This window comes from Stegodyphus dumicola, chromosome X2 (genome assembly GCF_044657685.1).
Source record: "Stegodyphus dumicola isolate Sdum_Otavi_A_Nest chromosome X2, ASM4465768v1".
Taxonomy (NCBI): Eukaryota; Metazoa; Arthropoda; class Arachnida; order Araneae; family Eresidae; genus Stegodyphus; species Stegodyphus dumicola.
Genome location: NC_140781.1, coordinates 62,550,169 through 62,563,647, shown reverse-complemented (window position 1 = coordinate 62,563,647; position 13,479 = coordinate 62,550,169). Strand labels below are relative to the sequence as shown.

General features: G+C 31.8%; 1 non-coding gene across 1 annotated transcript; it reads left to right on the top strand.

The window, feature by feature from the left end:
* Positions 1–9,225: 9,225 nt before the first annotated feature.
* Positions 9,226–9,299, top strand: TRNAS-GCU (transfer RNA serine (anticodon GCU)). The gene has a single exon. It is a non-coding gene; the product is annotated as a tRNA-Ser (tRNA).
* The last annotated feature ends 4,180 nt before the right edge of the window (positions 9,300–13,479 follow it).

Below are 13,479 nucleotides of genomic sequence, written 5' to 3'. Positions count from 1 at the left end.
GAACGAATATACGTATTTTTACAAGAAAATTCAAAAAAGGAAACTGGAAATACAAATAATAACGTAAATACAAATAGTAACGTCTCCCTCTAGTAGCACCACAATTGGAGTTTGCTCAGATTTTACAAATTTCAATTGGGATTAAAATTGTTAAACATTTTCTATATAGCAAAACTGTCAGATCTGTAGTAGGGTGGAAGAAAGAGTTGTTTGGGGGGAGGGAGAAGGGCAAGTTTATGACATTTTAAATTTTAGTTTGTTTTTCATAATATCAGATTAAGTGTATGAGTTGCGTAGACTTGAATATATAAATACAGGGGAAATAGAAAAGAGATTTTAGTTTGTCATTCTCAATAATTAAATTTTTCTAATGATCTATTTAACAAAGTCGTCAATTAAAAACACCTCGTCTAAATCTTTGGACAATTTCTTTTTTCCAAAAAAACTTTTCTTGACCATAATAATTTTGTCTAGTACAATAGAAAATAATTTGCAAATGTCTCTGCTTTTGCTACTGTTAGAAATTTTCCGCTTCTTAGGATAATATTTTATGCTACTCTTTTGGATAGCGTAACTCATTTTCTAAGTAGGACTTTGTTATTTATACTAGTAAAATATTTTAACGAAGATATTTATTTATAGATTTTCAAATGATTCGGAACTGAAATGCTAAAAATCGACACTCTTATGATAGTTATTATTTGAGATCTATGTAATCAATAAACGCCCATTCAAGCCAGACCTTTTATCGAGATCTGAACTCCAGAAGGCAGTTCCGAATAATAGCGACCTTCGCCTGGTTTATAATCACAGCATGTGTCGTCATCATTGTATGAAAGGAATCAGGGAATTGAACCAATTCGAGGAATTAAACTTTTTTCCCCAGCAGTCGTTGGTATGGTGATGAGCCATGGTTTCTAGGAGAGAAAATAACCTTGAAGTGGCTATTCTAAAGTAACAGACTATAACTTTCAACGATTTTACCGCTTGGCCACTGGTGTGCCCGAATTTTCTCCTAACTTTACACAGGTGCATTTAAGCATTTTATAGAAGAGGCATCTTATATTTGCATATCCTTCTTCATCAGACTGATGTTTTATCATTTTAGTATAAGTTTTACAACGAACAACGTTAAACTGAATAAATGTCAATCCTAATTCAAGAGACAGCAACATGTTTTTTTAAAACAAATTCGGGAAAAAGAATTAAAACAAACCGCTTTTTAAGCGTCTCAAATGATGATGCCGTATTTTAAACTATTCCAAACCATAGATAGTCATAATCAGTTAGGGCTGATCACCGCATGCTTTTCAGCCTGTTGTGAACTATCAATCTATAGCATTATTACATTGCTATTTTACATTTTCTTCGCGTAGAGGTAGATTGCAACACTGCTCATAGAAATAAAGTAATTCTCTTTTTCAAATCAGCTATTCTGTAATAAACAAAAGAGGATCAAATACTAGTATGTATGGATGTTACAGTACAGCTCTGCAATATAGCAGACCAGAATTTTAAAAGTACCAACACCAGAAACAGATTTTTAAAACTAAACCAAGTCACTGATCATCGTACGCATAACATGAATGAATAAATCTGGAAAAATAAATTATGAAAGAAACAAAATACAAGTAGAAATCTTTGCCCATTAGAGGGTGTGGGCACTCGAAAAAAGTACACCCAAGAAGGATAAAAATGCAAATTAAGTACAAGATTTAATGATTCACCATTACAAAAATAGTCGTTGCTACTTAAAAACTACCATCACAACAAAATGCAATTTATGGCAGGATCACATTTTTACTGTTCATCACCAAAAGTTCTTTAGCATAAATTTGTGAAAAATTTTGGACTATCTGTTTCAAAAATTCAAATTTACCAGGTTACTTGCCGAAAACAGATACGATCAGAAACGAGGAATAATGTTTTTACTGTTGACTTAATAGAAGGCAACAGCTTTAGAGAAAAATCAGACTTTAAATATACTATTTTTTGCTTTTAGCTGCCAGTTCCATTCTTTTAAGCGATGCTTCAAAATATTACCAGAGTTCATTGTTCTGGAAACCAGTGAAACTAGCACTAATGGCTGTTACACCTTCCAGTCAAACCTACTGCTGTTTTACGACCCTGAGGTTTGCCAATTTGATATACGTTTGACGTCTCTGACTTCTAAGTACCTTTAGATCTTCCTCATGTGACACTGCAGAAAGAAACATTTATACAACCAACAGCTTAATGAGCTGCTCTATGCTTGTTTAACAAGGCATCTGTATTATCCATCAAGCGCTGATTGATTCATTACTTTTCGAAAGCTTTTTGCGGATCATCATTAAACTAGCTAGTTCAGCTGTACTGAAAAACGAGCTAAATGTATTTCCCTCGAACAATAACCTTTCTCCTACTGATTCTGGAGAAACGGGAAAAAATGATAGACATAGGCTAAAGCTTATGCTGCAAAACATCGAAAAATGATTAATTATTACAAATAGTTTAAGCTTTAAAGTAGAAGAAAATATACATAAAAATGAACTTTTACTCGATAAAACATGCTTCTTTATTAGATTAATACAGAACTGTAAAGAAAGTATTTACTGTAACACGAAGAATTTATAAGGTTTTCTCCAAAAGGAACGAAATATCTTTTATTAGATCATAAGAGAAAATAGTTCTCTAGAACAAGACGCCATTAAAGTTGGCATATGAAAGAATTTTCACGTCATGTCCCGCAGAATCTTACCGATTAGGAAATAAAATCTGATAAAAAAAATCTGTAATAAAACAGTATAGTAAAGAAATATATGCAAAAATTCTTGTTCACGAAGACTACCTTTCTGAAATAAACGCAACAAAAATATAATCATAATCGGAGGCATAACCGGGCGAACAAAAGTTAAATCATAATCGGGTGTATAACCAGGAACATCATGAACTGAATTTACTAGGTTTTAAATAAATTTGTTGTATGTTTTAAATGATTAACTCTTGCCAACGTAACCTCTAGTACACTTAGTTGCTGAACAGTAAGACCACTGATCACTGATAGTTTGATCCCGGTTCAACTCCTCAGTAAACAGGCTGATTGCATTTCGCAGTTTCTTCAGTGTGTATCGTGAATACGATTCCTTACAAAATTTTCCTTACAAAAGTCTTCCATGAAGACATTTCTCTCATAAACAGATAGCCGTCGAGTGTTCTGCCATAATGCAATCCTACCTTCGGATCCTTTGTCACCATTAACGTAAGATAGTAAGTACCTTGGTAATGAAGTAACTGTAAATAGGTGGCAGCAGAATTTTATAGTTTCTTGATGGAAATAGTTGGAATACCATGGAAGGTGTTCATAAACAAATCAAGCCTTACACAGACATCAAATGGAAAATTTCTGAAATTTTCTTCTTCTATATACTGATGCAGAATTTTAAGTCGATATGTAACTCAAACGCATTAGATTAAAAATCATTTACCTCAGTAATTGCTTAATATAGTTTTATATTTGCATAATTTATTATGCATATTTCCTATGAGAAGAATTCAAATATTAAAGTATTTTCATCAGGTCATTGCTTAGAGATACAGAAGAAATGCACATTTAACTGATCATAATTCCCAATTTTAATTGTGTGCAAAGAGAGAAGGCTAAGAAAAATTCATTGCAAATCTGGTTACACACACACATATATATACATACATATTTGAGCCTTTTCGATTTCTGAAAGTCTGCCAAAACCTTCCTCCCTCTGTGCTTGTATCCAGGATACCCCTTTTTTTAAAAAAAATATTTTCTGTTCTATCAAGCTTTATTTTGACATTCCTGACCTCATAGAATCACTTATCTACATGAACAGAAAGATAAATTTATAGTTACGTTCCCAAAGAATAAAAGTAAATCAAGATTTAAAACGCTGCAGCTTAGGCATCATATTTTGACATATTCTCAGTTGTGAAAGAAGTGGAGATTGTGTGTGTAATAAGAGAGGAAAATTTTGTCTTTTCCATCATCCGTAGAAGCCATGTTATTATATGAATAATAAATAAGTATCTACCCATTTCATAAGAGTCAAAATATTTTACAGGATCATATATGCTAAATATCTAAACTGTGTAAGACATTTGAAAGAGAAACTGGCACATTCATATCGCACATCAGGAAGAAACCCTCTACAAACCAATCCGTTCAGTCAATAGGAATTATTCTCATTGGAAGTGAAATAAACTAGCATAAAATTTTTAGTTAGGGAGGGGGGTTACATTAGCTTAGAATATCGATTTCGGGGACGATTATACACAGAGTCTTTTTTATTGAAAAACAAAAAGTGCTTTGCAGAAGCGGCTATCGTTTTAGACAGAAATCAATGTTCGAAGCAAAGCGACAACAAGTGTAATTCCATCTGTCGAGGAAATTAAACGGAAAAAAAATCTTGAAGATTTTGGGATGAAATGGATTGCAATTAATGTTATTAACTATAGAAGATAAACTTTTATGAATGCGAAAGTCTTCAAATCCAATTCACTGATTTAATAATCTTAATGGATTTAAATTTCGGCAGGAAATTTTCTCTAAATTAAATGTCTAACCGCAATTAGCAATGGAATATTGTTTATTTCTCATTTTCGATCATCCGATCCGTATTCCTTGATGCGAAACTTGAACGCTCCTTTAATTTGACCGATATATATTTCTGTATTCAGAATTGTACACCATGTCCACAAAAGTACTTGTCCGGTCTTTTTTCGCAACGTTGGTCGTAGACATACACTTCCAATTGCAGAAATGCTTTAAATGAAGCAAAGATTCATGTTTTGGCATTTTTAAATTTAAAAAAATTAATCAAAATAACAAATCTAAAGTTTTATACGTTCCTTCGATTCTTAGGATAATCCTTATACTCGTATATTTAGGGAAATTTTATATTCGTCATAAAAAATAAAAAACAAAAAGTTTGATTCCAGTATGACAAAAATTGAACGGGTTTTTTTAAAACGCCATCAAACGTTAAAATATATTATTAATATTCTCATAAAATTTTATTATTTTAGAATCATAATCTAATAAACCCTCAAAATTCATTACACTAGAAATACTTTTCATTTTTAATTTACACAGATAATGTTAGGAGTTGGTTACGTGCCAATATTGAAGCCCGCCAGCATTTCTAGAACGCGAGTTCTTTGAGATTATGTGAATAAGACCACTTTTTGAAAATAATTGGTCAATATTTTTCATGATAATATGCATAGAAATGTTTAGCACTTAAGCTATTAACAGCAAGTAGGCAAAAATTTTAGTAAAATCTGCATCTTCAAATCTTTTAATAAGATATATAATTATACTGTCAATTAATAATCTCCATTTATAGATTTGCTGATGCATTATTCATGTTTGTTTCTAATGGTAATGAAAGAAACGTAAATTCGGATTTCAAACAGCTAAAATCTTAAAACCGCATTTGCAACAAATAAATAATCGTCATGTATTCGCGAGCCACATAAAAAAGCTTCGGGGGCCGCATACGGCACGCATGCAGCCAGTTTGAGACCGCTGGCTTAATGCATCTGTAGTTTCAAGTCAAAAAAATAATTGAAATTAGATTTTCTTTTCAATTCACCGTTAATTTTTTTGGAATAATGAGTCTTCACGAGGCAAAAATTGCTACATGATTTGATTCTGTAGCATCCTAATATTACTTTCACAGAAGGAAAATCTGGTGAAATTTTACGTTTTTAAGTAATACTTTGTATATGTTATATTATATAAAATCTTGAAAGAAAATTTGTATACAGAGCACTTATTTACTTACGCAAATAAGGAATATTTCGCTTAGTAAGTTGTCGGGCGATGTAATGTTTGTAAGGCACGCAAGAGAACAGAGAAATCGATTTCAGCTGTCTATGTCCCGATTAGCAAGTCAGTCACAACACTTTCTTAGTTTGTTATTCCATCATCCTAAAACTGCTATGTTGCCATTCTGCCTGGTCATTAAGTTTGTAAAATCCTTTTTTTTTTAAAGGCGTGAAACTACCTATAATGATAAATAAGAAATTTTACTGGTACTATAACATGTTTAAGTAAGACTAATACATATAATACACATTTCATACACACATACACGTTTTTCATGACTTGAAAGCGCAACTTATGATGCATATTAGATTTTATACGTATATAGTATTGTACTATCATACGTAATCTGACACAAAATCGGATTTTTTCTGAAATGACATACCTATTTTTTCCATATTTCGATTCTACGACTGAAATTATGCCAAAGTGCCAAGTTTTGTAAAAATCGCAAGAGTAAATTTTTAAAAAATTAGCTCTCAAAATTTTATCTCCTCAGTGTTAATTGAATTTGATACATATTTACTAATAACTTTTTTATTAAACTTACTTGATTCCTTTTTTCACAATTCGAAATTTATGTTCAATCTCAATAATTCGCAGCTATTTTCTGATTTGTTTACAAAAAAATTTTTTTAGCATTTTTCTACAAATTTTTTGAAAATATTCTTGAATTATAACCTATACAATTTTTACCATCATCATAAAGCAGATGTATTTCGAGGCATACTTGCAAAACATTACGTTTTTTATTCTAAATTTTGTTTTTATTCTAGATATGCGTTAATTTATATACTGGCACTTTTTGAAATTTGACATAGTTGTTATAAGCGATGATAACGCCAAATGAAATTAAATAAAAAAAAATATTTTAAAGAATGAACGATGCGCCTTTTTTTACTCATTTGTGCACAGTGAAAAAAAAGGAAACGAAAATAGGTTACTATAAATTAGGAATTCCGACAGTGAATTATTCTTGGCGCGAAGTGGAAAAAGTGCGCCAAGATCAATTTTTAAATTTCTCAGTAAGTTTCCCACCAAATTTTATAAAATTTAATATTTGGCCACAATGAGTCGCAGAATCGAAATATAGAAAAAAAATCGGTATTTCATTCTAGAAAAAAGTCCGATTTTGGGTCAAAATACCTATGCTAGAACACCTCATCAGCGAATGAGCTGTAAGTCGCTGAACACTGGTAGCTTGGTCTGGAGTTTGAATGCCGACGAACGGGCTGACTGCATTAGCGTTTTCGAGATTTTCCCTATGCGTGATGTGTATATGAGCCAGTTTCCCTTAGAAAGTCCTCCACGAAAAGGTAAATCCCTCCTCTTAGGTAGTTAGCCCTCGAGTGCTTTGATTATTCAAATAAAGCAAACCTTAGAAATCCTATGTTAGAACAATGCTATGTATTAATCTAAAACATATCCTAAGTTACGCGTTTCAGACATAAAAAACGGAAACTAAATTTCTTCAATCGATTCAGTAGATCGGAATGATATAGCACTGTCTTTTTTCGTTTTGTTTTGTTTTGTTTTTGTGTATGTGTGTGTGTGCGTGTGCAGATTGTACCTTTTTTCCCGCTCGTGTACAGTGAAAACAGGAGAAGGAAAATAAGTTACTGTCAATTAAGAATTCCACGAAATGAATAATTATTGGCGCAAAGTGAAAAAAGTGCGGAAAGATAAATTTTTTAATTTCTCTGTAAGTTTCTCAACAGATTTTATAAAATTTAATATTTGGGCATAGTTTTAGTAGCACAACCGATATGGAAAAAGATCGGCATGTCATTCTAGAAAAAGTCCGTTTTTGTGTTAAAATATCTATGTTGGACGAATGCTATATAGCATTGTCATTAGGATATATATTAGATTATAGGATAGGATGTTAGGATATATATTAGATTTATACGTATATACGTATAAATCTAATATGTATCCTAAGTCACGCTTTAGGGACATGAAAAATGCAAATTAATTTCCGGCAATCGGCCCAGTAGAACAGTAGATATTAGAACTATCACTTTCTTTTTGTTTTCTTCTTTATTTTTGTATGTATGTGTGTGTGAGAGAGAGAGAGAGAGAGAAGAGTGTACACTCGAAGTTTTAGAGGAGACTGTTTTCTAGAGAAAAAAAATTCATTTTAGGAGTCTGACAGAGCAAAAATACTTGTATTAACGGATTTAAAAATTCAACTTTGTTTGCATTTTTAACTTTAACGAAGTTACTAAAATGTAATATTTTGATGATATTATGTAATAGTGTTAAATTTATGGTAATATAACGGACTATCTACTTTCTGATCGGAATCCAAATTGATCTTGCGTGCCCAACAAATTCACATCACTTGAAAACTTAACCCGAATTACGAGCATTCATTACCGAGTTAATAAGTAAGCGTTCGTTATACACGTATTTTTCTCAAGGTCGTATAACTTATACGAATTATTGAAAACAAAAGCTCTTTTTCATTTCTACTGTTCATAGCCACGCTTTGAACAGAACCATTCCTAAGAATTCCTCTCAGCTGATATTTAAACGCTCGCAAAATTTCCACTTCCTCATTTTTACAAAAGGAAAAATATTTATTTAAAATTTCTTTGTATCATTAAATTTTGCAATATTACTCATCTTCAGTGCTTGAATTAGCATCGTTAAGTACGAATAAGTGAAATAATCTGAGATTTTGTTAATAAAATCTATTTTAAACCACCATCCATTAATAAAACCAATCTAAAAATTTGACTGTGCGATATTTCAACTAAATGTGAGCTTTTATTAAATCGTGTATGTATTCATTAGTTATAATGATTGAAAATATATCCGTATTTACAGATTTTTATCATTAATTTCTACAGAATAATCTGGATTTTAAGGTAGATTAATAAAATTATAGTTTATTTGCTGATATATGTAAATGTAGCTACCCAAAACATTACAGCAAAGGAAAAACAAAGTTACTCCATATTTTTCTCATTGGAAAGCTTGATAAGATCATTAAACGCTTATAGTTTGATCCAGAATCGAATCCCGGTGGGACGGTCTAGCTCGGCGGATGCTTCCCTCATGTGCAACGTAAATACGAGCCATTTTCCCTTTGAAATTTCTCCACGAAGATATTTAGCTGTCGTGTCCTTTCCCGTATTCATTAAACAAAGGAACTATACAAGAAGGTAGTTTTAAAAATTCTATCAAAACTGAAAACTTTATGACTTGAAACCCTTCAGGAGAGAATTACAAACGAAATTGTCGATTACTTATCAACAATTCGTAAAAATCAGGCGACATGCCCATTTACAGGCATATTAATATCGGAAGTTATTATAAAATCTTAAATAAAACACTTGGCTTGAAAACCTTATAAGGTATTTCTGCCGCCTTCCTAGCGTACCTTCGTGGTGTAGTGGTTCTGCACGCTGGGCTGCTATCCCAGAGGTCCGCGGTTCGATTCCCGGCGAAGGCGTTGCTAATTTTTCATCTTACCTGCTCCAAATGTACCTAATGTCTCTACAGTGGCGCCCGAACTAAAAGGGTTGTGGATGAAGATTTCTCCCCACCCAGGATTTGGCGACTGGTTCCCCTAAAATCTCCAGTCGCCCTTTAAAAGGGGGGAGTACATAAAGTATTTCTCCCGCTTTCCTAGCGTGCCTTCGTGGTGTAGTGGTCAGCACACTGGGCCGGTATCAGAGGTCCGCGGTTCGATTCCCGGGGAAGGCGTTGCTAAATTTTCATCTTACCTGCTTCCAAAAATACCTAATGTCTCTACAACCTGACACGGACGGGCTTATAGGAAATTCAGGAAATTTCCCTGTTTTTTTTTTTTTTTTTTTTTTTTTTTTTTTTTTTTTACCTAATATCGATGGTTTAAAAAAGCTGAATTCTAAATAACTGAAAAGAAAGAAATTGAAGAAAAGAAAACTGACGATAAAATTCCCTTGAAATTTTTAGTAGTCGTTTAGCTTTTCTTCATCTTATACATTCAGTTTAATTCTTCTTTAACGACAAATTTACAGACATTCAAATTTAAATAGTGTATTCTGGTCATAAAACTTATATTTCCTTTTGATATTTTGTTTTTTCAATAATGATTCAAAAATTCGTAATAAGGTATCGGAATTACATTTGTGACGCATCTTTTTAATAAATATGGATTCAAGTACAATTTGCTATGAGTAAAAAACCTTTCAGATAATAAGTATGCGAGTACACTTAATAATTACTCTATTATCTCATAATACTATATATTTTAATATCTCAAAATAATAATTATTCTTTCGTTTTAGAAAAATTTCTTTAACAATGACATTTAGTAAATATATGGTTAACGGTAAGGAAAACTGAGAAAGCAGAAATTTGAGAAATATGTAGATTGTAGATGTTAGCCAACTGAGAAAGCAGAAATTTGAGAAATATGTAGATTGTAGATGTTAGCCTTAAGTATTTTAACTAAATTTAATTCTAATTGAAGATTTGCCATTGCTCAAGCAAAAACCTCATTTAACTGACACACTTGTGATTTGTACTTAGAAACCTTTCACCCATCACTGATTTTTCTAGCAATAAAGTCGTCAAATTAAACGCACTTATGTTTTTGTGCATAATCAGTCACACGATTTAACAATCGATAAAGAATGATCGTTTCCGCTTCAATAACCATCGAATAAACATGTTTTGTTGCGTTCATGCTTCACGCGCTTAAAAAAACTAATAATCAGCATAAATTATATTTAGAATTTCAGAAACTGGAGGATGGGGAAGATTATGTAGCTCAGATTTACCAAATATGTTTTGACCTTTCGACAGCAGATGTAAATATTTAGATATAGATCTTTGTAAATATCTTTTTGAAATGTGTAATTATCTAGCGGATCAATCGCTAAACAGTCTCATTAAAAATTAAGCAAGCAAGATACTGACTTGCATTGTAGATATTATGGGACCTTTCATTGATGCTATTTTTACTTTGCCTTCATATGCTTAAATCTAATTATTTTCATTTTAGAAACATTTTTTGAGCTGCTGTTAAAGTTAAGGCAAAATAGTCTTCATTTTGTAAAGAGAAATTATAAGTATTATGAGCTTTCAATAATCTAAATTTATTTGTTGATAATACATTTAACTGGCATACAGTGTCTTTTATTATGGTTATAAAAAGTAATTTAGGCACAGAAGAATTACTTTTAAATAACTAAAAAATACGAACTTATCTAATAGTGTTAAAGCGCATGATAAGCGAAGGGTTTAAATTAACTCAGACATTTCTAGCTGAATCATTTGAGACATTTTCACGTTATTTGTATAAATGGAATGAAAACGAAGAGAAGGACTATCTAAAGATAAGAAGGGCTATCTAAAAGACGAGAAGAGTTATCTAAAAGAAGAGAAGGGCTATCTAAAAATTATATCATTAAATATTCGAGCATATTTTTTAGCATCCTTAAAATCATATAATCGAACTATGTCCTTTTACAATGGAAACGTAGGTTTTCAGAAAATTTACCAGCATATTTAAAGTTAAATTTTATGTTGAATCTAATTAACAAGTTATGCATTTAAAATTGTAGAATCTCTGCTTCTACAGCGTTTTGTAACGCATGACAAATGTTTACGATAATAAAAGTCCCGGAATATAAAACAAATATGCTGCAAAATTTAGAGAATAAATTTAGAGCAACGATTTAGATTTACTAAATAATTTCTAGAAATTACCTGTACAATTTTAAATTTCTTTTGATGAAATTACAAGTCAATGATGGAAAATGAACCAAACTAAAATATCTAATACTAATTAAAAAGCCTGTTTAATCAGAAATATAGCTTGCAGAATACTTATGTCTACTATTTTGTTGAAATTGAACTTTGTATTTTAAAAGATTACATAAAATGATGCATGATAAAATACAATCAGAACATTGGGAAAGTGAACTTCACAAAGAAGAAATCATTTTAAAATTAAAATAAATTATAAAAATTCATAAAGTACAAAGAAATGGATGTTACAAATACACATGATTCAGCTTTGGCTTTCCTAGATATACCATTTCTTCCATAACCAAAAATGTGTAAAATTAAAAAGGCAGTCAAAGAAGGTTTTCATTCTATTTAACCCATTAGACTTGTGGATTCTCGAATAAAGCGCGAAAAATACGATCAAGCAGGGTAACATTAAATTTTTAAACTGGTTATATCATTATTGGGGGAGATGATCAAAGAGAACCAACGTATATTAATAATTTTGTAAGGCTAATTTCGAAGGTTTAAATATAGAACCTCCTTCTTCAGCTGCAAGTGCAAATGATGAAAGAGAAGCCTGTGTTTAGGCGTTTCGTTATTCGGAGTGCTACTGTAACTCAAATAGCTATATCATGTTTTATCGTCTGACAATAAATTATTAAAACAAATAATTTTAATAATCAATAAACTCCAATTCACATCCAGGTATATGCCTTTTAGAAAGAATAGTCGTGATGTGGCACTAATGATTGAATAAATGGTTTAAATTCGTTAGGCTAGGCTGTTTTATCATGTCAGCCCTATCAAAATCTCCCTTCCTTGGATAAAGAGTGTTTTCGTGGAGGACCGTTTGCGGGATTCGAACCTCGGACCGAAGTACCAGTGTTCAGCGACTTTACCGCTCGGCCGCTGGTGGGCACCTTGTCCCCAGAAAACGAAGTCACCAAGAACTATCCTTAGGCTTAATTTTGTTTCTTTATTTGTTTAATTGAATATGACAAAGAATACACGGGTTATCAGTTTAAGAAAAGAAATGTCTTCGTAAAGAAGGGGGCTGGCTCGTAAGGGAAGCTGGCTTGTATTTACACGAGGACACACATGAAAAATATTTTTACCGATCCCATTCACCAAGATACAAACCTTGGTCGAAATACCAGTGCTCAGCAATTTTATTCACTCGGTAAGTTCGTTACATAAGTTAATGGATAATCTTGAACTGATCAACATTTTCTCCCTTATTAAACGCAACAGTGCTATCTGATTCCACAAAATATGTTCATATTCTGAAGTGTTTCTCAGACAGAACACTGAAATTTAAAACGTATTGCAAATATTCAAAATGCAGTATCCAGTTTTATCAGAATTCAATCCATTTTTTAACTTAAAAAATTGAGGAGCGGAAAGTTTGTTTTTAAATATGTTCTATCACTCATTAGCGAATTGAATGTTACTTACAAATACATAAACATAAAACTACAAAATATACCCTAATGATATACGTCGGAGGGTATTTATCGTGCCGAAGCTCATAAACATGCAAGGGAGGCTGGACTGATGATAGAGTTAGGAAAAGAGAGCTCTTAAAATGGAAAGTTTACTTTTCTCTTTTTCTAAATTCACGTGACAGGAATTGCAGCATTACAATTAAATTATCCCATTACAAAAACACATTTCTTAATATTACATTTCTCAAAAAGGAGGCTATTATGAGCGATTAAAGATAAAAATTAGGAGAACCAGCTTTTCATAGTATTCTCTTTATTTTTCTGTCTAATTATTTTGTTAGCAAAGAATATGATTAGATTTTTATTTATGTACGTACTACAAAAAGGGATAATTCACATAAATTGCTACCTGGCGATTACAGGTCATGTAGAAAAGAAAGAACCTGAATAAAGATGCTGGGCGGG